At 41.9% G+C, this 27,295-nt stretch overlaps 1 protein-coding gene across 1 annotated transcript in view; it reads left to right on the top strand.

Annotated features, from left to right (window-relative positions):
- LOC102086582 (urea transporter 2) overlaps nucleotides 1-27,295 on the top strand; it is a 296,512-nt gene that overhangs the window by 167,108 nt on the left and 102,109 nt on the right. The window contains exon 2 of the mRNA XM_021284879.2: nucleotides 4,651-4,756. The gene's annotated coding sequence lies outside the window, so the exon portion shown is untranslated. The remainder of the gene's footprint in view (nucleotides 1-4,650; nucleotides 4,757-27,295) is intronic.

The raw sequence follows: 27,295 nt of genomic DNA, 5'->3' as shown, positions 1-27,295 counted from the left end.
AGAACACACTTAGCTCGGCAAATGCTTGGCCTGCTTCTGTATATGACACTCAATGTCAGTGAGTGACATGTCGCAGATGACACTTTATTGGTAGAGCAGGTGCTGGTGGCAAGAACTATATTTATAAAGCAGAGATCTAAAAATGGCTTTGCAAGGCTTTGTGCTTAACAGGTCACAGTCGTTTTCAGATCAGATTTGACTCTTTCACAAGACCTTTCTCCCTTTCTTCCACCACTCACAAACTCTTAGCAGAATGAGGAAGCCAAGGGATGCTTCTCCCTCCCGCAATCTGGGATATGAAATCCATATCCTTCATATGAAAGAAGATATGTATATCAGCGGAGTTTCCAGAGCCATGCATTACAGGACATTTTATTTTTACAGAAAAGAAAACAAATTCCCTATAAGTTTAGCATTGCTTCTATTTGTCATAGCCCCAAAATTACTGTAGATGAGGACTGATGGAAACATCATCATGAACTAAACAACAGTGAGCATTTTTGGCGCATCACCTGCTCTGTGGTAACTCTGTCTATACATATCCAGTCCTGAGGAAAATGTGAGATAACCTGCTCCTGGACTGGCACAAGAATATGTGTACAGTGCTCTCTGGAGGATAGCTGGAATACACTGGGTACACTCGTTTGTTTGCCCCTGTCCTGCTGAATTTTACTCACAGGCCCCTAAGCTGTCAAAACAGTTTGCCACTCTAGGTAATAGTGGAGTTTCTGAGAAACAGAGGATAATTTAGGGCTGTCCAAATTATGTCCACCCCCACCAGCGCACATCTACAATGTCTGGGAATTGATGGCTGCCCTCAAAACTACGCTGCTGCATGATGGTCTTTCCAACTGTTGAGATCCCACACCATGTTCAGAGGTTAAGTATAGGTTTACACAGTGAACATCCTATATGAGGCAGAAAAACAGTTTAGGCATTTCACTGTGTGCCCAGGGTGAAAGTTTGAATTTTTTCTATGGATAGCCTCCATTTGATCCACCTGTGGCTATGTGCTGGGTTCAAGAAAAGGCAATGTTATGCTGATCTGCTGGCCACAAAAACCTGTGCTCTCTGCTCAAGTTAACTTCAATAGCACTGCCTGACCTCAGCTTGTAATACCCTATTCAATCACGCTTTCCATGTGCTGCTTAGGGTAAGCATGGTCTAATTTTGGTCCCTGGTAAATAGGAGGGAACAATCTTTAAATTTAAGATGTCTGGAAACCCATTTGTTTATTCCTTGGAAATTAAATCAGTGACATTTTTTAATGAATACATGTTAAGAAACTATATATTGTGGCTGAAGGACCTGTCAGCATCAACAAAGTCATCCACTCCTATAGGCAACTTGTAAAAATGGAAACACCTCTGTATTTCATTTTGATTCCATTTGCCAACTTCATTTACACCTGAGGCACATAAATGATTTGGATAGTCTTACTGAAACCAAGATGACAACTCATGGGCTTTCAGGGAGGTGTTTGATGGAAGACTTTACCAAATCACCCTCCAACACCAGATGCTGGAAGACACAGTGTTGGTAGTGGTTGGCAGCTGACCTGAAGAACTTAAGCTTAGCAATTAATGGATCCCTAAGGCTCTACAGCTCAGCAGAGGAAAAAAAAAAAAAATAAAAGAAACATTATAGAAGAAACAGACACCAACAGTTTTTTCCAGGCCAACAGAAATAAAAATGCTTGCATTAGGTTAGGTGCAGAGTGCCTGCCTAACTCCAGGCTGCTCTTCCAGGGCATCAAGCAGATGGATGGTGGATCAACAGCAATTCAAAGGTGGGCACGGAGGCAACAACACCATGGCTGAGGTTTAAACGCAGAGCAATGAAGCATCCATGAGAATGATTGCAGTTGTTGACAGTGGAGAAACGTAATTTGTGGTTTTCAGTCACATCCTAGATGTTTAAAATAAGATTTTAAAAAATGTAACACACAAGCAAATCCCCTAGCTCTGTTAGCTGCCTGGCCAGTGAATGGCTGCTCATGAGCCAGCTACATAATGTTGATATAAATGCCACAGCTCAGGCAAGATCCACCGGATGGGTTTGATTAAGGATTAGTGCATCTCTATGAAAGTGAGTCAACTGAACACAGATGTTTTCATTCTTTGGTGTTATAGAAGCAAAACCTTCTCCCCTCCCTTGTCTTTCTGCCTCCTCCAATCTTCAGCTACATTTTTAATAGTTTTTTTCATCTCATTTTATCTGTGTGTAATAAAGGAGGCCTGCTGTAGACTCTCAAATTGGGGGAGAAGAAAGAGGAAATGCCAGCATATTACTCCACAAATACTGAAGCCTCTTACAAACTTGCTCGCTAACAAAATTCTCTCAGAAAACTCCTGTCTTTAGTGGAAATCCCAGTCTCACCCACTTAAGACTTTCCCAAAAGCAATGCAGTTTGGACAGTATTCTGCCTGTGTTAATAAATTTAGATTGTTCTAGGCTAAGAAAGAGGAAAAAAAAACAAACAAACAAAAAAAGAGTCCTTCAGGGAAAATGCCTCTCTTGGATCTCCCTTACTATCAAGAAAGAGGGACTCAGTCAAGAGAAACTTGAGTTATACTTTGCTGCAGCAAGGAAGTCTGGCACAGGGTTCACCCCTGGGACAGCAAAAAGTCACCTGAGGTAATTTAGTTTTTCAAATGGGTTAAGAGAAGAAGTCTCTCCCTCTCCTTGCAATTCTTTATCAGATTTGTCCCTGCAAGACCATCCAGGCAAGAAACACCAACCTACCCTGTGGCTACTACTGCTCTGGTCCTCTTACTGGGGCAGGTGTCAAAGGCAATGTTCTCCCCAGCCAGCCTGCCCACACACCCAATCTACCTGAGATGGTATATGTCCCCATCCCTAAAAATATCCCAGGCCAGGCTGGACGGGGGTCAGAGCAACCTGATCTGGGTGAAGATGTCCTTACTCATGGCAGGGATTGAACTGGGTGAGCTTTGAAAGTCTCTTCCAACCCAAACTATTCTATGATTCTGTGGTTCTATGATACTGAATCACCCCTAGTGAACCTGCTTTAGTACCCTATTTGTATGTAATTCCCCATTGTCACTTCTTCAGATCCACCAGTACTATCTTCTCCTCCCATAACACCCTCCAGTATCCAGAATGACAAGTCATTCACTCCTTTCCATTTGAATTTCTCCTTACTGCTCATGCTATCATTATTTGTTTCACCCAAGGAAAGAAATGAAGAATCATCCTGTTGTTTTCACTGTCCTACACCACCTTTCTGCCCCTCCGTCTTTTCGTAACATTTCTCATATTCTCACACAGTAAGAAAGACGCTCCCAAAACCACCACAAAAAAATAAATAAATAGTAGTACTAACTTCTGCTTCATTGATTTTCAAGTGCTTCTTCTTGGGCTCTTTTGGAAATCCCAAGTACTGAAAATATCAGGTGCCCTGTATTCTGCACATCCAGTACCTTGCAGGCTTGGCATGTTGGTAGTCCCAGAACTGAGGCACCCAACATCACCAGTCACTTTGCAAGAGCTACACCAGTAGCAATGATACCCACATTATTGTTTTTCTAGTCTGTAGTCTCCCTCTTTGTGCAAATGATTGTTTTAGTTGTTGGCTCAAAGTAGGTTCTAAGCTGTATGTGTGAGCAGAGCACCATTTATGGGTTTGGATTCTGCATGTTTTGAGGCAGAGCTACATGCATGTCCAGGAACACAGCATGCTATGATAGGTGGTACCTGGTATATTTTTTCATTCTAAGTTGTGTTGATGCAAGAGTTGTTTGAAAGAGAAATCTGGAAGGTAGGAAAGGTAGAACATCCGGTATTAGATGTGAAAAATAAGGAAAAGCTTGTCCTAGGTTCTGGCTGGGACGATGCAGAGTTTGTCACCACTAGGGAGGCCACTAACACCGGTTGGATTGAGAAAACACTCATGTGTGACAACTGCTTAAAGAGCTCTTTTGTTACAAAGAAAAATCATTATGGATAAGAGTTATGTGTAACCTATTCCAATAACTACCTCCATCCTGCTCCTCGTGACATCTTACGCCTAATAACTGAGATCAAAATATTGTCATAGTCCTGTATACATGCCAGTTATCTGTATCACTGACTCAAACCCGTGAGCCGCTGTTCACCCCCTGCAACTGGTGAGAAAAGACCTGTGGGTGCTCAGGATCCTTTTGATGAGTTTACATTGGTCATCAAGGTCAAGAGAAAGCCAGAAATCAAGCAGGTCATTTATGACTTTGAAGCAAAAGTGTCACACATGATATCTCCTATTCTCTCCTCGGTTTTGGGGTCCATTTTTTTTCTCTTTTAAAGAAGAAAAATACGAATAAATTATCATGTTATTCCTCAAAGGGATTTGGCTGATAGATAACCGAATTAACCTATAAAATATTGAAATATGTCTTTCCCACTCATCCTGGGCTAGGTGCAAATATCTTACCTTCTTGTTCTTAGCTACACAGGTACCTCCTTTTCTCATACACTAAATGAACAAGCAAAAAACCTACTTGTTGGTTCTCTCCCCTTTGAATTTCCCTGCAAGTTAGGATAGAAAATAATGACCTATTGCAAATGTGGGGAATAAATAATAGCTAAAATGACAAAAGTAAGATATTTCTCCTCTAAACATGTTGGTTTTTATTTTCTATGCCTTGGCAGCCTGTCTCTCTGAAAACACCCACCTGAATTCTCTGCACTCAACAGAGCAGCCCAAGGATAAACCCTCCAGTAAATCCTATGTGACTGAAGCTATAGGAGCCTGACTGTGAGTAAAAACATTTTTAAATATGATTGCTATATCTGTTAGTAACCAAAGAGCCCTTTGGAGCAAATAATTTCCTTGAAAACATTTGAATCAAATCATCTAAGCCAGGGAGCCCACATCCCTGTAATATCACTGCTCTTGTCTCCACATTGCCCGTCCCCTGCCTCAAAAGAAAAGAGCTTTCCCTGTCCATCTGTCATTTAAATGGTAACGAGCAAAATGAATTCCACCTCACTTCTGAGCTTCAGAGCAAGCTTGAGTTTATTTATTCATTTAAAAGCACGGGAACAAGCTTGACATTGCTGAACATGTCCTAGATTTATGGAAAATAAAACTGTACTAATCTGGCGCATTTATTAGCTTTTCTGTCAGATGCCTCTGTGAGTACCCAGAGATGTGAGTTTGCCCTGCAGTTCTGTTCTGCCTGGAACAGCATCCCCTGAAATGTAAATGTTATCTTAAGGTCATATGCTGATGAAAACCAGTTTTGCCAAACTCTAATTTCTTGGTCATTTGACAGAGCAGCTGCTGTGCAGTTATATGGCACAAAGAAAGCTATTAAAGATGAATGAGTTACATGTTTGATTTGGCATATATTATACCCATCTAAAGATGAAAATAAAAACAGATGATTATTTTTTCCTGAGTATATAAAAGACCTCTCACAAATATGTAAACAGAAATGATACTTCTAAATGAAATTGTTCATCTACACCTTAGGTAGTCTTCTGAGTGCCTCTGCAAATGCATTTTAAAGGAACACAGCACATATCCTAATGTCCTATGTAATTAATTTGTAGCGTAATAGATTGCTATTGAGAAAAATTCCTGGTTTGGAGGAAAATGTGGAGATCAGACAATTGTATATGTCATGTGACAAAGAGCTCTGCAGCTGGCATACATTAACAAAAATAAAATTTACAAGGTTTAGGTAATCAACAGCTGGTGTCAGCTGGTACAGCATCACATCAGTGCCTCCAAGGTCTGTGAAGATTATTTTTTGCCATCTGGAGGATATCTAGCATCAACCAATGTCATCAGTAACATACTGGAGGCTGCTGTTTTAGCAAACCAGTATAAATGCTCACTTGTATGAGCAGGAAACACGCAGTGTGGAGTCAAGAAAGACGATAATACGACAAGTTTTAGGAGGCGGTGCTGTCATAGCCAGTCATTCAATGTTTTTCTATGGCATGAGAAAGTGCTGACAGGGAAACCGTGCTCTGAGTTCGTAGGTTTTGGGTTGCATGAAGCTCTGTGTCCGGGAAGGGCTGGAATGTTGGAGTCGTAACAGGGTTTGGCCTCCACACTTGAGTTCTGTGAAGTCCATTCTGGAAGCAGAGATGTTCCTGGGACCTCTAAGTGTGATGATGGACGGAGACAAAAGTGTTGTCCTGCACATTGTTTGATTTTCACTTTGCATGGCAAAAGGTCGGTTATTCTCAGAAAATGTCAGCAGCATTTTCTCTCGCTGAAGATTGCTCTAGTTCAGCAATATTTTTGGTGCCTTGCAACAAAGAATTAAAAAAACCTGGAGATTGGGATTTCTCTGGCCCTTTCTGGTTTGTTTTCCACTCTTTTTAGTTATGAAGTTCAAAGAAGTTTCAAGTGAGGAAGATAATTTTGCATTTAGGAAGAGACTTTACATGTATAATACATCCAGCATTCATTTACATGTTAATCCAAACATAGCCAAGGAGGTAGGAAAATTGTCCCAGTAAGAAATAAGCATGAGTAATAAAGAACTCGCTTTCAGATCAGAAGTCTAACTTAGAAACTATAAGAATCATCAACATTAAAACCAATGAAAGATACTTTTCTCTAAAAATTTAGCTAGTAGACTGACAAGGGATCTCCTTCTCCTGCTTACTTACAGCTTTGGTAGGTAACATCTCAAAATATAGTTTTCAGATCAAAATCTGGGATTGAAAAGGCCTTCTGCATATATTTTAAAGAGGAGGAACATGTAAGTGCGAAGCAACTTGTGTTTAGTGATTGCACCACAAATTTCAAAGTTGTGTGGTCCACCCAGCCATCTGCAGACAAGGAGGGATTTCCCTGATTTGTGACAAAATAGGCTTTTTTCTGCTAGGCATTGTGCAGGACTTTTTTTTCTCTCAAGGAAGTCTACCCCATTTGCTTGTGACAGTCACTGGCCTACAAAGAGACCTCAGGAACAGCAAAAAACATTTCTGTGTGCCTCAGTTTCCTAAAACAGGATTATTTACCTTCCTTACAAACTGCTTTTTTTGTTTACCAATGAAAGTTGTTTATTAATATCTTGAAGCTCCAGCTGTTAATTGAGTTGCTGCAGTATCTATGAGATGGGAAGAGCATTGCATGGCATTGCCTGGTACAGCAGTTCTTTATCTCAATAGGGACCTCTGCATGATGAGAATATATTGCACTTCGTGACTCTCTTACAAAATTAAATTCACATGCTGAGGTTTCCTACTCTTTCAGTTTATTTATTTGAATTAGCTAAGATACCTCCCTATGACACATAATTCTTGTGAAACTTGTTAGGTCTCCTTAAAATCAGTAAATAAATAAATAAGCAGGCTGGAATTCATTACCAAAATCCAGTAACAGCCCAGCAGAAAATTCAACAATAAAACATCCAAGTCGTAAAACATCAATATTTGCAATAAACCATGAGCTGAGAGAGGGCGTAGTAAAATAGCTTCTTCCAATAATGAAATACCATGTCTTCGTGACAAAAACACAGCAAGATACAAACTGAGCTACAAGGGAATCACCAATTTTGCAAGGTACCTGCACGGCATTTTGTCCTTGCTTAATGTAAATCCTCTTTGGGCAGAGCACATTGCTTCCCCAGAGCTCAAAGTATGGAAAGGAGACATCATAAAAGGAGCTGAGTAATGTGGTAAAGACTTATGCGCATCTACTCTGTGTACAAAATCTTTATCACAGAATAACAGAATCCCAGAATGTCAAGGATTGGAATGGAAAGCTGGAAAGCTCATCCACTGCAATCCCCCCATGGAGCAGGAACACCCAGATGAGGTTACACAGGAAGGTGTCCAGGCGGGTTGGAATGTCTGCAGAGATGGAGACTCCACAACCTCCCTGGGCAGCCTGGGCCAGGTTCTGCCACCCTCACCAGGAAGAAGTTTCTTCTCATATTTAAGTGGAACATCCTGTGTTCCAGTTTGAAACCATTGCCCCTTGTCCTGTCATTGGTTGTCACTGAGAAGAGCCTGGCTCCATCCTCCTGATACTCACCCTTTAAATCAATCTGTAAACATTAATGAGGTCACCCCTCAGTCTCCTCTTGTCCAGCTCCAGAGCCCCAGCTCCCTCAGCCTTTCCTCACACGGGAGATGCTCCACTCCCTTCAGCATCTTGGTGGCTGCGCTGGACTCTCTCCAGCAGTTCCCTGTCCTGCTGGAACTGAGGGGCCACAGCTGGACACAATATTCCAGGTGTGATCTCACCAGGGCAGAGTAGAGGGGCAGGAGAACCTCTCTGACCTACTGACCATCCCCCTTCTAATCCCCTCCAGGTACCATTGGCCTTCCTGGCCACAAGGGCCCAGTGCTGGCTCTTGGTCACCCTGCTGTCCACCAGGACCCCCAGGTCCCTTTCCCCTATGCTGCTCTCTAATAGGTCATTCCCCAACTTATACTGGAACCTGGGGTTGTTCCTACCCAGATGTAAGACTCTACACCTTCCCTTGTTATATTTCATTATGCTACCCTTGTGTTTCCAAAACACCCACTGAACATCCAGCTGACTTTCAGAGGTAAATATGAATGATATGGCATTCTTCCTCCTAGCTGCTTGGACCTAAGTCCTCTGCCCCTCCAGTATTTATGCTCTGCTTATGTTTCTATATAGAGCTCTGCCATTCCTGAGGTGAAGGGACATTAAGGCCAAAGGATCATCTTGCTCAGGTCACCTAAGTCACAGGTTATTAAGTTTCACCCAGCTTCCAACAAGATTGATCCCAGTAATTGGTGTTCAGTGAAAATTTTCTTCCAGAGAGACACCCAGCCTTGATTTGCGTGAGGAAGAAACAGAGAACCCATGGCTTTCCTTAGCAGTTTGTTCTAGTTTGTAACACTCCTCAGCAAAAAGTTAATCTCAGTCTAAATTACAGTGGTCCCTCTCATGCCTTCCTCTGTCTAATTAAGAGTCCTTTTCCAAACAGGTTCTTCTCTCCACACATATATTTCTCTTGTAGTCAAATTACCTCTCCATGTCCTTGTTGTCCATGTAAGCAAGATGAGTTTGAAAAGTCTCTCACTCTTGGGAGTTTTCTCCTTCCCCACTCACCCTGATTTTGTACACAGGTGCAGGGATGTAATCAGATTCTGCCAAAGTGGGACTATGCATACAAGAAAGGTCTGTAACTTCGAAGATTAAAGGTGCCTGAAGTAGTGTATATGAAATATATATATACAACATATATACACACAACATATATACACATAGATAAATACCGATAGATTTAGATGCATCTTGGCTCTGCAGATCAACAGCCATAGAAGCAATTATTCTGTAGTAGTGTGGGTTGTGCCTGCAGGTAAGTTTAGCTGACTAATGTCAGAAAGGGAAAAACACTTGAAAGGAAGTCAGAAGCAGGATCTGTCAGAAACAATAAATGAATCAGGGTCTTGCATAAGCAGGGAGAGTGCAATAAGCGTGACCACTAATAACGAGGTAGGTAGATTTGCTTGCCTTATCTAGATATAAATTAATATGTTCAGCTCTCAGTGGAGACCTCCTGCCCTGAACTCATTGTCAGACAGAGTTTCCTGTCTGCTCCAAGATCTTTGCTGAAAGTTTGGTATCTGGTTGGTAGACACTTAGATAAAACTCAATTCCAGGCAGGCTAGGCTCTTTAGTATTACCTATAGCATAGACTTAAATGCTTTGTAAATTGCGCCCTTTGTATCTTCTAAGCCACATCATTCACACTCACCCATCAAGGAATTCATCATGTCATATTTATGTCACACGCCTTGTTCACTGACTATGTCATTTAGTCGAAATGTTAATTAAAATACTTTCAAATGTGTTGCTCTGAAGACGTAACATCTTTGGCTTGAGCTCCTTCATTCTCATTTCCCAACTCTTGTCTGGGGGACAACAGGCTTTACACAACATAGCGCTACTCCTGATGGTGGGGGGCTGAAAGCCATCCCTCAAACCAAGGGTGGCCACCCCTGGTGTGACCTCCCTCCTGCCATTCACAACCACCACGTCTCTCCCTCTGGGGTCTCTACATGCTCTGGAACAAGCAGAAATGCTGAGTGTCTCAGAACCACGTGGAACTCAGCTTGAGTTACTCACCCACTATGACCTCAGCCGTATAAACATCCCCCGCATTCCTTGCCTGCAGGAAGGTTGTTTCTTTCTCAAGTATGAAATTTCATAACTATGTGATAAGAACAAAGTATGCATTCTGTGTTGTCACATGGACTGCCTTGCATTTGGCTGTATTAAGACACATTTTGCCTAAACAAGACAAGTTTCACCAGCGATCTAGCTTACACCACCCCTGCAGTTATTTATACTTCCACCAATCTTCATCAGCTGCAAATTCTATCAGCAATGACTTTACATCTAATTCTGGATTACTGATGAAAACATCCAGTAGCCCCAAGCACAGGACCGATTCTGTGGAGACACTGCTCAGAATGCCCCTAGTTGATGATGATTTATCTGAATTTCCAGACCTGTCATTTATCCTTTTGTCAGCTGATATCATCCTACATGGTTTTTTCCCCCTTTTTCTTCCCTTGCTTTTCCTTTGAAAACTAGAAATGTAATATTCAACAATGTTCTTTACTACATCAGCTTGCTGGCAGCTCTGCTAGGAGCGGTGGGTTCTTATCCATGGGAAAGCGTGTGATTATGTTGAGCCACAATGGAAATTGAAATGTAGAGGCCATTTCCTATGTTCTGACACAAATACAGTCCACAAGAATAAAACATGAATATACACACATATAAACTAGTTCATAAAAATTCATCGGTTCCTTTTACAAGTTTTGGATACACACTCCAGATAGGTTTGGGGCTTATGTTTGTTTTATTTTTTAATACTGTTTTAAATAAATGGTTTGGTTCTGTCTGTGTGTTTTGCTTTGGCAGTGTGATGTTAAACACATACAAAATGTTTCAGTCAAGTAAAAAGGTTTAACTTTGTCCAAAAAAAACTCCAACCCACAGAACTGTAGAAACTGCCAGGCATTGTAGCCATTCCCCAAACAGAGTTTTATTATTTGGCTATAAATCTAATCTGTTTAATAGGGTTTGGGTTTATGCAGTAGGACATGGTGGTTAATGTTTAGTGAGCTGAAACAAGAATGGAAGAAAACAATAATGAAAAAGCTTGGTTTTAAACAACTCTTCATAGATGGCTATAAGGGGGATGATTGGACTTGTGGTGTGTATCATACGTATTTTTGGCTAAGCTGGGCTTTGAAAGCCTTTCAGCTGAGATAAGCGTGATAAACCGAGCAGGGCATTTTAGCTCAAAACACTCCTAATGTTGGACTGTTGGCATGAGGTGGTGACAGCTGCAGAAGACAGAAGGAGAGAAAGCTGTAGCACTACGTCTTTTTTACAGGGAACAGCAGCCCGTGAGAGGCAGCGTTGACTAGATTAGTCTTGTGTGATTTGGAGAGCAGGCCTATGATGACACGATCTGATTCTGACCATGAGTCCTCAGTGCTGGCACCCCATCCCCCTCCTCACCCATCCATGTGCATGCAGGCTTATCTGCTGCCTTGCTGCAGTTTTTTGCCCTGTCCACCTTTCAGAGCTGGTACAGCCAGGCTCATGTCTCCATCACATCAAGATATCATCTTTGGCCCCTGAAAGCCCAACCATCAAGGCAACATGGTGTAAAGTGAAGACTAGTTAACCCCAGGGCACTAATTAGCTCAGACGTAGCTGCTGTTTCTGGAGTAGTCTGGTTACCATCTGTACCGACCTCCAAAGGACCCATACATAGACACATTCCAGAAAACAGTGCACCAGGTTTTGTCTTGTTCATAAAGCCTCTAAGAACAGTCAGCCTCATTCGCCCTCCTCTAGGCAGCTTGTGGAAGCCTTCGCTCTATTCCCTTTACAGAAATAATGGTGTTTTATAGATACTCTCAAGGGTTTGGTTATGGGGAAGAACCCAAACCATGCTCCTTGTATTAAATGCAAAGCAGAAGACATGACACAAATGGTGATAAACACATCTGTAAAACAACACAGGGTAATTCCAAACTGTGGCCATCTATCAACTGTGTTGACCACTCTGTTCTCGTGTGCTATTGAGTGACCCAACACCCTTGTGCGGTGGCCAAGGAGTAATCAGTTCCCAAATACTGCCTTGAGCTTTGCCCTTGGATTCAGGGGGGCCTCCAGGAGATCCTCCAGTGAAAAAGGGGCTGAGTGGCATGAGTAGGACCAACCACAATGTTCACCAGCAGACTGGAGAGTTGGGTTTGAGCTGGGAGGAACTCTAGCCAGCCCTCAGAGTTGGAAGAAGTTGAAAAAAACATGTCTTGTGAACTCAAAACATACAGTTTGGGAGGAATTATAAGTGTGAAATTCTTTAAGTTACTTTCAGAGCAAATTGGCAACGAAAGAAATAACGTTATTGTATTCTGATGTCACCTCTATGCAAAGACTGTTTTCTGCTGGAGGGAGGACCTCAGGGGAAAACACCTGAGAAAGTGGAGAACAACTTCCTCTGACTACACCTTTTACACTGGTACTTATGTGCTAAATTGCCTCCAAGCACAGCAGGATTTGTCTTGAGGCTCTGGAGAAAAAGATCATTTTTAACACTCAGTACCTGCTCATCACAGTCCATCCAATTGTGCTTCTAGTCTGACAGCTGGAACACCCAACGGGGAGGTGAGTGATCTCACATAATATCCTTAGTTAATGGCCTAACAATGACCTGATGTGCTAGACATGAGATAACACCTCAGGACCTCACTTTTTCAAAGCCGCTTTCAATCCCCTTTCTACCTTCCCTTCCTTATTCCCTTTGACAGCCTTTGACTATGTCAAAAGCCCAAGTTTTAGCTACACAATTTCCTTTTCCTTTCAATATTTCAGCAAAAGAACAGCTTTACTTTTATAAAGACATGTGGTTTAGTCTTCAAGTCATTGAGGAATATCATCGGCATCTCAACTGTGACATCCCGCTTCCAAGCCATCAGCAACATGTTGGAGAGGCCGTTAACCCATCATATGTTCCTTGATGTTCTGGACTCATGCTCTCGGGGGAACCCATTAGCATTTACACTTTCAGGCAGTTCTCTGCTCTTCTGTTAATAATTATCCAGGGAGGGGATAATTAAAATAGGTTCTGAGGCTATGAAAGACCTCTGTCCGCTTTCACTACTTACAGAGCCAAATGAGAACTTTAATGTAGATTTGGAGACAACTCCTGAAGGGTTTTGCACCTTTGCTGTGTTCTTGTCATCATTAGGCATGATCTAATGCTCCATTTCATTTCATTAACCTGAACAGGGGCAGATTTTGAAATGTGACAACAACACAGCACCAGTAAAATTTCCCTAAACACCTGAGAAAGCTCTATCAATATAAAATGGGTAATTTCATGGAGAAAGACAAGAAGGCAGAAATTGGGGTCTGTTTAAGAAAGAATTCCTATGTGAGTCTATTCAAATCATTGAGACTCTGTATCTTGATTTTATCACATAAAATAGAAAGGTTTCATTCACACAGTCATCAGTTAGGGAGCTTTTCAGGAGCGATGTGGCCTCTCCCAGTGCTTTTGTCCTGTATTGCAAACAGCTGACAACAGCACCAGGAAAACCAGCTCTATCAACCACACCTGTTCTCTGTGCAAAGTGTGAGGGCTGATGAGATGGGTGAGATGTATTTCAACAAGACTATATGGCTTGAGAGCCACCACAACACTACTCGTCATTCCATGGGGTATGTCCACAGTGATCCCTGGCCTCTTGATACTCTTGTGATTGGAAATCCTTGGCCTGTCTGCCTTAACAGCTGTCATTCCATTTGCCATTAAAAAAAAAAAAAAGCAGATGAAGCCATACAAAATAAATAAGCCTTCTACTTTTCAAATCTTGATGTTTTTTAACTAAACCTTATATTATTCATATGCTGTATATTTTATTACTGTTAGTTTCAAAGCTGTTGGAAATCACAAATCAGCTCCTCAACCACAATGTCTTTATTATGCATACATAAATCATGCATGGAAGAGCCCTGACAGTTGATGATGTAAACTCTCAGGAATCAAAGCCCCTAAGCCATGTAAAAAATGTATGTCACAGGCAAAGAAGTATGTCATCTCTATTTCTTTTTTATGGATATTCTTGTCTTGTCATTATCAAGGAAGATTTTTTTTCCCCTTTATTTCCTATTTAAATGTAGTTAGCACAGAGGTAATTTGCAATGGTATTTCAATGAGACAAATGGAGTACACTTTCCCACATCTGCCTGCATCTTCAAGGATGAACGTGTTGTAATTATACTGTTCCAGTTTCATTAACAGCTCTGCTGTGCCCAATATGGTTCATAAGTATTCTGGTGAAATACAGGACAAAGTTCATTGAATCGTCAGGAGCATTTGGGTGATTTGGGACTCATGCAAATCACATTAGAACTGGGTTGTTTTGAAGCCATAGGTTGTTTTCAACAGTCAGTCTGAATATTTTTTTAAATGAAAAAACAACAACAACAAAAAAAGTCGAGGATTCCTCTGTTCTACAGATAAAAATAAGCAAGAAAATACTCAGTAGTGGAAATATTCAGCTAAGAATGGAAAAAAAAAAAAAAAAGCAGCTGAATATGCAGTTGAGATTTTCCATTTCTCAATCCAAGATGTTTTCATTTGCTTGATTCTTTGATCGAGGGGGCAGTTCAGTGAATTTTTGTCTTTAAGAAAAAGTATTTTTTCGATGAAAAGTTTTTGATAGTTATCGGTAGCAATTGTAGCAGATAAAAACTGAAGTGTATCTTTTGGTCAGAAGGTAAATAAAAACTGTCCACATGAGAAATTGGAGAAAGCATGCCTGATGGAACACTGGACAATGAATGCTTGGCTGTACATCAGACAGACCAAAAAATAATTGACTCTTTTCCTCGATGAACACACATATACTCAGCTTTCAAAAGCAGGGCACTGCAGACAGACTGGTGAGCCCACATTCCATCACCTGAAGAGCAGTGAGCATCTAACACTTGCCCACCCTTGTTGCTATATTTGCTGAAGTTCAGCATGCAAATCAGCCTAGATGTTGTCCTCCATGTTGTCATTTCTCAGTGAAAAGCTACCTCCTAACTGGCTGCTGAAAAAAAAAATTACCCTTTTTCCTCAAGAGCTTGTGAGCTTCTTCTTGCACATCCTCCTCTGCTCGTATCCATCCATCTTCCAGATTTACCACTGTGTGATGCCTCCCATTTATTGAGCAACTAAGACTAATTTACTCTGGATGCAGGATAAGACAGGCACAAACATACACATCAAGAGGGAAAAAAAAGCTCATCCTTCCTCCTTCGCTCCCTCTCAACTGTTTGTGACATTGCTGATATCTCCTCCATGGTTCTTCCTCATTTTTCCAGTGTCCAGGGGTCACCGCGGAACTTCATTGGAGCAAACATCAGCTAAGCTGGTGTTACACGTGACTCATGTAAGGCCACATTTCCCTTCGTTTTAGGCCTTTATTTCTGATTAAGTGTCTGTCTCTCTGCAGCAGCACAGCTCTAGACACTTTTATTCAGAGAAATCCTACCTACCGGGTCTCAGGTCATCAGGGAATCCTCTTTTTGTCAGACATAACTTAGGATGCCAATAAAAACACAATGCTGTCTGCTCCCTGGGAGAAACACACACAGAAAGGTACAGCAGATATATCATTCTATCTGTGGGGAAAATTCAGAACCCACTGAGATGTTTGTTACTGCTTTTATCCTCTCACCTATGCAAACTAGTGGGGTTCAGAGCTAAATGTAAATGTGTTAGAAGGAAACCTGAAAGTGGTTGTGGGATCTGTTTTGTATGCTAGCTCTGCTCTCTTCCTCTGGAAAGACACCTGTGGATACATTTTCATTAATAATTCCAACCTAACCCTTCTCTGATGTAAATTTATAAGCAAGGAGCTGGAAAAATGGAAAATGAAATGTTGCAGGCTTACTGGTGTGATAATTAACATACGATGCATAAGAAAGAAGAATCCCAAGAAGAAAAGCTAGAGGAACGTGTATCTATTTGTGACAGTATTTGGGGAAAGATTCAATTCACTAAGGATCAGCTTTGTTTGCATTTTGCTCTTTCTTTCTCTCACTTAGTGAATATCTCCTAGGAATGCCCTTTTTCCATGAGCTTTCTAACTGATGAAGTAGCTGCTGGAAAGAGGAAAGAACAGAAACTTAAAAATAGATAAGCTTCTTATCTCTTTGCCTGACTTGAATTTGCTGCTGTGTGGAGGAGGATGCTATCAAAAACAGAAGTTCAGAAGTTTTTAATGCTGGAAAAGTTTCTAGATCTGCATCACCAGCACATAACTCATGCTGCATGTTATTCTGTAAGTCGCTTATAAATCACTGCTAGAGATAAGTTTAATCCAGGTACATCGAATTTTGTTTTTCAAAAGTTAATCATGGCCTTTAGCCTGAGAAAACAGGGCTTGTGCAGTCATGTTTTGTGCCTGTCCAGCCATCTGTCAGTCTCTTTCAATAACCTGCAAACTCACTGATCAACTTTGACAGAAGGGTAGAGGTCTCAAAGATATTAAATTCCGATGTTTTTCATGAAAATCGGTAGCTTTTCTGTTCAGCTTCAGCTGCCAGCTGGCCTTTTTGCATGAGACTACAGGTCACTAATCAGCATATGCATTTCTAAGAACCACAAGTGCTTTTTGCTAATTGAGACTCAGAGGAATGAACAGAGAATGTCCATGAGGACAGGAATTGGGGATGCACATGAGGATTGCATCCCCTCAGCAGCACCTGGAGGAAGGAAGCATCTCAGAAATCTAAACTCATCCCAGTGGGGTGGAAGAAATAACAGGACACAAATCCAGAAGAAACTGCACCTTATTAATTCTTCATTGCATCCAGCAGCTCTTTTTTTTCTGAGGCATTTGATTCCAGACCCGTGAAAAAGTGGAAAAATAGGAAAATTCCCATTGACTTCTGAGGGAGAAATTTCTGGGATCTAATCAGACCTGGGGAAAGATTTATGAAAACAGCAACCATTCATAAAATCAGGATTTTAAGAGTTTCTTAGTGCTGAAATTTTGATTTAGTTTATTGTACAAGTGGGTGACTGTTTGAAAAAGAAGGCTGTCTTTGGACTTCAACAGGAAACAAAACATTCTATTTGCAGAAGACAAGATAGATGCCAGCTTATTGTCTCAGCCAAACTGAAATAGCAAATATTGCATTTTAATTACCGTTACTTTAAATAGGGTCTTTGATTTGGTATCTTTCTGTATTTTTCTATGGTTTTAAAAAGCAAATGTGTTTTAAAAGATAAAAGACCATTTACTGTGATTTGAATAGTGATGAGATCCAACACTAACCTATTGCCTTCCAGAAGCGACTATACTGTTTGTATGAACAGTAACACAATATCTGTCTAAATATTCCCCTTCTGCTCAGCCATTCTCAGTGGTTTTCTTGTGAAACTCCTATTTCTTCCATCCTTGACAGCAGATTTAGCTCCTCTTGCACTCTGATGGAAGTGAGGTGACCCATCCTTGCTGCTTCTGACTATGAATCTTGAATTCCTTCCTACACCACTTTCCAAGCTAGTGGTTACAAGAGTTTCCAAAGAGGCAAGAAACAGGGATTTGACACTCTCATGGAGAGGAAGGTTTAGGCCTGGATATCCCATTTGTGTGTGAATGTCGTGTGAACAAAGAGTTGACCTGGTGTTTTAAAAAATGGAAAAAGTCAAAATCCCCAGCTTTGGAGGTAACCTGAGCAAACCTATTGGCTCATACTTCTCAATGGAGAAAACCAAAGTCATCGTTGATTTCTGGAATTTTATTGAGAGTGAGAATAAACTCCAGGCATCTAGACAAATTAAGCATAAAAACCTGAGGTGCCCTTGAAATGTAACTGGTTATGGGGCTAATTAGCAGGTGAGTCACCATCACGATTTTGGGTTTAGGCACCTAAAAATCATACTTGAAGCACCTCCACCTTTTCCCAGCCTCTGACCTTTCCATTCTATGAAGGCAGACCTAGCTACAGCCCATTTGGTGTGCACCAACCCTGCTGCATGCTGCCTTCTTTCTGCAAAAAAAGGTTTCGAAGGGAGACAACATGAGTTCCCATACAGCCTCCTGGATCCCATTCTGCTCCACAGTTGCCTTTCTCCTGGTTCTGGACTCTGTTGTTTTTTTTATGCTGGAAGTATTCATCATTGTACCATGATTCATGCGTTTTAAGGTCAGAAGAGACAAATAGGACTGCCTAGGTTTGACCTGCTGTACATTCAGGCTGTACATTTTGCCCCAATAAATCAGGGATATGAATCTGTGGTATATTTATTGCATGGAAAAGGTGTCAGGGTGATCATGTTGGCTATTGAAAATCTCTGCTCAGCCTCTGCAGGTACACCACTGTGGAGAAAGCTCTCTCCCAGCACTAGCCCCTGTCCACGTTATCTCAGGTAATAAGATTTGGTTGCTGTCAATTTAATATGTCTTTAGAAAGAAATAAGGCTTTCTCACCCCCCATTAATCATCTGAGCCATAACTTTCGCATCTAGTCTTTATTTTATTTTTTACATTTTTGTGCCATGCTGGAGGCCACTGCATTTGCAAAGCCAAACTCTAAAATAGTATTGCTTCTTTCCCACCAACTTTTCTTCATATTTCTTATATTGAAATTTTGGAAATATTATAGTAACTTGTAATATGATACCCCTTTTGAGAGAGTTAATTTTTCAAGGTGCTCTCAGTCATGTACTTTCCTCTTTCTATGGTGTAAATACCCCAATTTTCTCCTAAAACATTTTTCTGAGCCTATGTTGAAATTTTGTCCTTAAAGAATCCTTTCCTAACTGCTCAGTAGAGAGACTTGACATTGGACAATAGCAATCTTTCAAACCTGTCCATTCAGACTCAGTTATGTGCCATTTTGGTGATGCCCAAAGTGGGTACACCCTAGTGAATTTATGTCTCCTTCACACCAAGGTAACTAGTCCATCTCAGAAGATGCAACCTTGAACAATGCAGGTAGCTCTTTGCATGACTGCACTGCAAATGAGCTGTAATTGCAGTTCATGTACATATATTCCCCCTTTCAAACTAGCTCATTTAAGCAGCAGAGCAGACAGCGAGCTCAGCCTTTGCCCAAAATGCTGGTGAAGCCCTAAGTAGTTGATTTATGCAGTCAAATGAAATGCAGTGGCAGGAACATTTTAAACAACAAGCCAAACCCATTATTCCTGCACAAAGTCCCACCCCACTTTAACCCACAGTGCAGACTTATCTTTTCAACATGTGAGAGTCTCCATTTTTTAACAATATCTGTATGGCTACACTTGAATTTGAGGAATCAGCTGTGTTTCTACTGTCACATAGTGAAGAACTTTGTTGAAGTTTCAGAAAGGTCTCCTACCTGCAGTTGATGTTTTCCTAGTCTATAGAAGTCATTTGTGACTCAGAAAAGATAATCAAAACACATAAATGGAAACATGCAGGCCTCAAAAGTACCACTTTCAATTAGGTTTTCAGCCTACCCTGGTTCCTGAAAGCAGGATCAGAAAGCACAAATATCCATTCGGATGGTTTTTACATCAGAAAACAGGCATCCCAGTCCCTTCCTTGTGCTTTCTGAAAGAAGACGTCTTTATCTCCTCTCAGTGTTCTGTGTTATTCCATAAATCTTATGCCATGGGAAGTGTTAGCCCCAAAAAGACCTTGCTGACTTCCATACATCTACTGAGAACAGCAGCCAGTGGTCCAAGAAGACAAGTTGATGAAGTTTAGCTGTTCAAAAAGCACTGCAAGGAAAACATCAAAAGAAACTGTTTCTTCCTCCCACCTTCCTCCTCAGCCCAGCTGCCAAGTTTTGCAGGCAGCTAGGGGCCCGTCAGCCAGTTTTTGCTTGGAAAACACTTTAGTTCAGGAACAATCAATGAAAATGGGCTGTGAAAGGAAGACATAAACTACAGTCTCACCCTGAGCTGCATATTGTCCATCAGCTGGCTCCACCAAGCCTGTGGCAATGGTTCTGCCTCTGCACACACACACAAGACAACAAATTAAAGAAAGCCCAGCTCCCGAGCTCAGCCCTTGCACAGCCCACATCTGAAGCATGCCTCTCCTAAACTCCTTATTTAACTGTCACCAGGCATATTGCAAAACAAAGGAGCAGAAATGCTGTGCTGGAGGCTCAGCTCACCATTCTTCCCACCTCTTTGCTCAGCTTCCGTGATGCTTTTTTTACCCAAATCAAAACCTCTCTGTGGACCCCTGCATTATAGCTCCAGGTGTGGTTAGCACCTAATTCTTCCCATGGCACCCTGGCATTAATGAAGCAATCCTTGTGCGGGCCACATATGCCTGTTGATGGGACCACAGACTTTCTGGGGAGCTTTGTCCCATACAGTACCCATACTGTACACCCATGTTACAATCCAACCAGCAATGAGCAGCCTCCTGCAGGAGGAGTAGAAGTTTGTAGGTGGAAATTATTTTAGAATTGCAGAGTAGTTTGGGTTGGAAGGATCTCCAAAGCTCCCCCAGTGCCACCCCTGCCATGAGCAGGGACATCTTCACCAGCTCAGGTTGCTCAGAGCCCCGTCCAGCCTGGCCTGGGATGTCTCCAGGGATGGTTCATCCACCACCTCTCTGGCCAACCTGGGACAGGCTCTCACCACCTTCAGTGTAAAAAAATTCTTCCTTATGTCTAGCCTGATATTTTTTAACAGCCTGACGATTTAACAACAAGTTCATGGTCCATGGTTCACCTGGCAGTTGGATATTTGCCTGCAAGCCATATTCTCCAAGAACAGTTTCTGCTCGTATAGTCCTCTATGTTTATATCCAGGGAACACCCTACACATTTTTGTGGTGATAGTCCTGGTGATGCTCACAAGGTGGTCGGTAGAAATGGGAGGGAGCGGAAGAAAAGACACAAAAAGCAGCAGGAGAGGGCAGAAAGGAAAAAGTGTCAAGAGAAAGCAGAAATCGCTGTGCACAGAAGTGAAACAAATGGATACATGCATGGGAAATAAAGAAGAGGTGGCAAATACTTTGAGGAGAAAACTGGAAGAAAGGAAAAGTTAAAAAAAAAAAGAAGACAAACGCAGCTGGTGGGGGTTTGAATAGTTTAATACCACAAAATGTGCAAAAAAAAGGGAATGTAAATGCTGAGATGTTATTTGAGTACATAATGGCAGCAGCTGTTGGAAGGAGTCAGGTCCTCACCTGCAGCAAACGCGCAGCCTCACCAGATCAACATGGCCCACATCCCCCCAGGAGCCAATTCAGTTACAAAACTAGTACATGATATACAAAGGATTATAAGCTTGAGCAGGTGAGGTATTTTCAAAATCCAGGCTGACATTTCTGCCTAATTGAGCACCAGTCAAAACAGCTAAAAAAAAAAACAAAACAAAACAAAACAAAATAACAATAAAACAAAACAAAACAAAAAAAACTGAAAAAAGCATTCTAGTAGAGGAAAGGTTTTGGCTGTGCAGTTTGGATGGACAGACCTTACTCCAAGAAAGGCCTTGAGGTGCTGGGGTGAGTTGAGAGAAAAGAACAGAGCTGAGGAAGGAGCTGGAGCACAAGTGTGATGGGAGCGGCTGAGGGACCTGGGGGGTTCGGCTGGAGAACAGGAGCTGAGGGGACACAGGGACACACGGAAACGGCCTCAAGTTGCACCAGGGGAGGTTGAGGTTGGATGTGGGGAACAATTTCTTCCCCAACGGGCTGTGGGGCATTGGAACAGGCTGCCCAGGGCAGTGCTGGAGTCACCATCCCTGGAGGGGTTAAACAGACACAGAGATGTGGCACTTAGGGACATAGTTTAGTGGTGTGCTTAGCAGTGCTGGAAAATGGTTGGACTTGGTTATGTTAAGGGTCTTTCCCAACCAAAATTATTCTATGATTTTATTCTTTGCATGAGATTTCATAGACTTTTATAGCCAGATTTTTCTGTCTGGATTCCGAGACAGCTGCCTCTTGACATCACCATTAAAAACAAGTAAACTCTGTATAGTTTCTAGGTGTTCTTATGCAATGTATCCCTCCTCTCTTCATCAAATTTTGACTTTTCAGTGCAAATATGATGGAATTTGTTGAAATTAATGCCTAAAAGTGCAGTGTAGAGCTACAGTTTCAAACTTTCAGCAAAGTCAGGCAGACTTGGTTGAACTGATGGCATCTCTTTGACATTTTGAAAATATTTCTTTTGTGGACCAGGAGAGCTACAAGACCGAGATACTGCAAATTTAATAAGCATTTGGGCAGATATACAAGGCTTTCACTGTGACATTATCAGGAAAACATGAGCTGCATCAGGTAGCATAAAATAAAGAATGAAAGGCAGCCTGTCCTTAGACTCCCTTCCTCACAACAAACTCATTCTGAACTGTAGAACAGAGAATTTCCCTTATTTCCTACACCAACCCAACTTTGTACCCTGCAAAGATAAGCAGTGTATAACAAATTAGCAGCAGAAGTTAAAATTTAAATTTGCACCTAGTACAGGCGCAATTTAGGTCTGTGTTAGCTGTTCCTTGGGCCTGATTTAATGGATACTGAGCAGCGCTCTTACAAAATATATGGTAGTTTGTTAAGCTAAGCCATTATAACTTTGTTGTAGGTAATGTCTCTCCAGCTTCAGTGGATCTTTCTTGGCACAAGGAGGCATAACAGCACTGCCAAAATATAGAACACCTCTGCCCTTTCTTAGAGTAAAAGCCTACCTGTTTGGACAACCGCCAATCATTTAACTAGATTCCCCAATTGCATCATTAATTGTAATTTATGGAATTCATTTATTGCTGGGAGATAGAGACAATAAGCTTTCACTGTTGGTTTGTAGTACAGTATCTCTCCTCAACCTGTAACTCCAAGTGAAAATGTCTCCAGAGAAGAATATAGTAGTCCATCCTGTGTTCAGCAAACAAACAAAAGCTTAAAGGGCTTGATTTTTAGCAGTAAATCAGAATTGAAAAGGAAACTGCTGTTTCTGGAGCATAATGAGGGGTTTAACCACTATCCCAGTATCTTAGTCTTGTAAATTATTTTCCTTGAGGGGCAGGGATGAACTCTAGGAGTGCTCTGGCAGCTCTGCCATGTTGGGGGAGGTATCCAGCAGACCTCCCAGGCCTAGAAAAACTTTGTAAGTAGATGGCAGATGCTGGCACTGGTGATTCAGTTGCTGGACCTCTTCCATCTGACTCAGTATTGAACTGGTGCCCATACATATGCTGCTGGAGAGGCCACGTCTCAGAAGAGCATAATGCCCAGATTGCTAAATTGTCAGAGTGATTAGAGGTTTCACAGAATCATGAAAGGTTTGGGCTGGAATGGAACTTAAAGATCATCCACTTCCAAGCACCATGCCCTGGCCCAGCGTCACCTTCCACTTTGACCAGGTTGCCCAAAGCCCCATGCAGCCTGACCTTGAACACTTCCAGGGATGGGGCATCAACAGCTCCTCTGGGCAGCTTGTTCTAGGGCCTCACCACCCTCAGAGAGAAGATTTTCTTCCTTATATCTCATTTAAATCTACCCTTTTTCATTTTAAAGCCATTACCTCTTGTCCTATCACTGCATGTCCTTGTAAAAAGTCAATCCGGCTTTCTCATAGGTCCTCAGGTCCCCATCAGGTACTGGAAAGCTGCTATGAGGTCTCTTTGCTGGACATCTTTTGTATTTTTGGAGGAGTTTACAGGTGTCTGCAGAAAGTACACCCTGGGTCAGCATGTGTTTTATACGAACTTCATTGAGAGTTAGCAGGTTTATCATGGTTCCTAACATAAGGCAGAGCACTGAAGCCAGGACAAGAAACTGATCTGATGGTACACAAAGGGTGCATGGCATAGAGGAGGAAAAAGATTTTACTTGGTTTTACCAAGCTTTGTTACCTTCATCAGGAGTGAGTCTTGGCTCCATGACACATACCGTCCATAGGACTGGAAAGTGCAGAACTTATCACACACCACCCTCTGCTCCCAACAGATATTTATTCTTGGTTTGCCTCAAACCAGTCTCCTGGGAGCAGAGTAACTTATTGTCACTGTGGACAGTCAAGGGTCCCAGGAAAAAAAAAAAAAAAAAAAATATATATATATATATATATTTATATGTGTATATATAATCAAAGCAAACTAAACCTTTATTCACACCGATTTTCCAACCCCACCATGGGTTTTAAGCCTTGTCACAATTTATATTCTGAGTCAGAGCAGGTTTCATACCTGCTGATGGCAATCAGTTCAGGGCAGACTGATCAGCAAAGTGGTGGTAAATTCCCATGCCACTGTATCAGCTCCTCCAGTTCAAGGTTATTTCTTTCTTAGCTGCTCTAGGCAGTTAGCAGTGTTTTAATTGCTAGGGTCACATAGTAAGTACAGAGGCATGGAGTGATTGCCATGCTACATGGCAGCTTGGCCATGCATTAAAGCTGGTTGTTAATCAAGCTCCTAACAAGACCATTAGCTCTGCTGTCTTCAATAGGCCAAACACTCACTGAATGAAGACATCTCAAGTGACAAGTCTCTGATTTCAACTGTCATATTTATGAGTTGCATTCAAAAAGACAGCACTCAAGAGTGCGGTTTGGTTAAAATTCATCTGGGATCTGGTTTTCCATGAAGCTGATGCTCAAGATGTGGGAAAAGAGTGAGTTTCAAATGGCTGCGCCTCATTGAAGTGTCAGTTGTTTTCCCCCAACAATTTGTCTGCACAGATTTTAGGGAAAACCTGAGCTGATAGGAATTTCTGTCACTTCACCATGATTTCAGATGAATGGTCTCCCTCTGCAACTGGAACACAAAGGAAAACCCAAAGGAGTGTTTTGCCCTTAAGCACACACAGAAAATGAGCACCTGAACCAGGAGAATCCAGACCACAAGTAGGGCCCTATTGCAGTCTCCCCATTTAACTGGAATTTCAAATGCATTTAAAATAGATTAGATGTCTCAAGCTTAGCTGTGGCCTATGTGACTGGGTGGCCCCCAGATTCAAGCAAGTTCCTGCCCTGAAATTCCACACTTCTCTGAACCAAACCACATTTTGTTTCTGGGGCTGCTCGTGAAAGGCATTCCACTCAGGAATGGTCTGAGTGTGGTGAGCTTCTTTCCCCAAGGATCTGCAGGCATTTTACCTGAAGACATGTTATTTCAGATCCATTCTAAGTGACAGGAGAGAGGAGTGAAAAGCTTCAACCCTTCTAGGACATGCAGCGTGCAAGGGGGTGAGTGTTCAAGTAAGGTACGACTGAGGTTGAATGTACTGCAGTCCTTATTAAATGACTCTACTAAAAATACCTTCTGGGGTAACCAGGGCACAAATTTCCCCAGTTTTTGGCTGAAAACAGCTGAAATTATTACACTGGTGAAAAGGCATTTCAGCAGCAAAGAAACATCACGTTATTCAGTGGATGTTGTATTCCCCTTTTGGGTTCAAGACTTTACAACCATATCACTAATATCTTTATACCTTTTTGAATATCTCCTTACTTTCTGCTTCTATCGCTCTCTTTTATAATGAACAAAAGCTTTTCTTCAGAGGTACATTTGAAGGTGGTGACATCTGATGCAACAGAAAATAACAATCCATACCTGAAGAGACAAAAAGACATTTGTATGGAAATAAAGGTAAAGGTGAATCTATGTCATATGACAGCTCAGGGAAAACAAAGAGAAAAAGCAAACTTGCAACAGACCTAGAGCTCATCTATGGCTGTGGTCCTTCATCCTTAGGGATGTCTTATTGACAACTGGATGCTTTCTCGGTCTATTTTCATCTTTCCTACTGGATTTGTGTATGCGACATCATCCACAATACACAAGTGGTCACTATTCATGTAGGTATTAAGGTGTCCTGCTTGTCTCTGAGTTAATCCAGGGTGAATATTGCTAACTTTATGGGAAAAGAAAACCCACACTTCTTACACAAACAGGTGCACTGCTTTTCACCATCTTCTTAAGACAGTGCTAGGACGTGGACATTGCAGAAGCTGCAGAACAATTTCTAAATTTAAGTACAGCAGGTTTATCCATCTCTATTTGTTATTGTTAAACTAATAGTGATCTGTGACAAGTTCAGAAAACATACTAATAGCATGTTAAGCCGGTTATTCACCAGATTTTGTGGATTAGCAATCTGGTGGAAAACAAAGACAGCCCTTCATATAAAAGATTTTGCTAATTTGAGAATGAAGCCTTGAGGATTCATGGCTGTGTATTAAGTTGTCTGGGAGGAGTCAGCTGGTCCCACAGGTTGTACAGCTGTGAAAGAGCTGGCCTGAGACTGAGTATGTTTGTCTGCTTTGTTTTTCACCACTGTGCTTGAATATTGTTATTTTTATCTAGCAACCGTGTGGCCAAGGGCGGTGAGGGCTCAGACTCACAGTATCATTGGGAAGGACTAGTCCTGCCTAACTTTAGACATTAACAATATAGATGCCTATTTTTAAGCTGGTTCTCCAAACTCCCCAGAAAAAATGTGTTGGAAAAAAAAACAGCACTTCTTGGTTATGATTCATCTTTTCTGCAGGAGGCGTTTAAAGCAGGTCAGTTGAGTTCTGCCTTAAAGCTTCTACATGTACTAGCTATGAAAGGAGTGGGGAACTAAAGGCCTGCCCATGTCTTCAGTAGGAGTGTATGTCGTAAAAGTAGGGGATCACCTTTGTCTCACCTGATGAGCTGTACACACTGAGACTGTGCTGTTATATGAATCACAGAATCACACAGAATCACAGAATGTCATGGGTTGGAAGGGACCTGGTAAGCTCATCCAGTGCAATCCCCCCATGGAGCAGGAACACCCAGATGAGGCTACACAGGAAGGTGTCCAGGCGGGTTGGAATGTCTGCAGAGGAGACTCCACAACCTCCCTGGGCAGCCTGGTCCAGTGTTCTGTTACCCTCACTGAGAAGAAGTTTCTTCTCGTATTTAAGTTGAGCCTCTTGTGTTCCAGTTTGAACCCATTACCCCTTGTCACGTCACTGGTTGTCACTGAGAAGAGCCTGGCTCCGTCCTCGTGACATTCATACTTCATATATTTATAAACATTACTGAGGTCACCCCTCAGTGTCCTCTTGTCCAGCTCCAGAGCCCCAGCTCCCTCAGCCTTTCCTCACATGGGAGATGCTCCACTCCCTTCAGCATCTTGGTGGCTGCGCTGGACTCTCTCCAGCAGTTCCCTGTCCTGCTGGAACTGAGGGGCCACAACTGGACACAATATTCCAGGTGTGATCTCACCAAGGCACAGTAGAGGGGCAGGAGAACCTCTCTTTATCTAAACGAAGAGACATTTCGAGTCTTAGCAAAAGGGCAATGCCACAGGCACTTATGGCAAGACA

Source organism: Columba livia, chromosome Z (assembly GCF_036013475.1).
Source record: "Columba livia isolate bColLiv1 breed racing homer chromosome Z, bColLiv1.pat.W.v2, whole genome shotgun sequence".
Taxonomy (NCBI): Eukaryota; Metazoa; Chordata; class Aves; order Columbiformes; family Columbidae; genus Columba; species Columba livia.
Note: the sequence above shows the minus strand (reverse complement) of the source record. Positions and strands in the feature narration are given on the sequence as shown.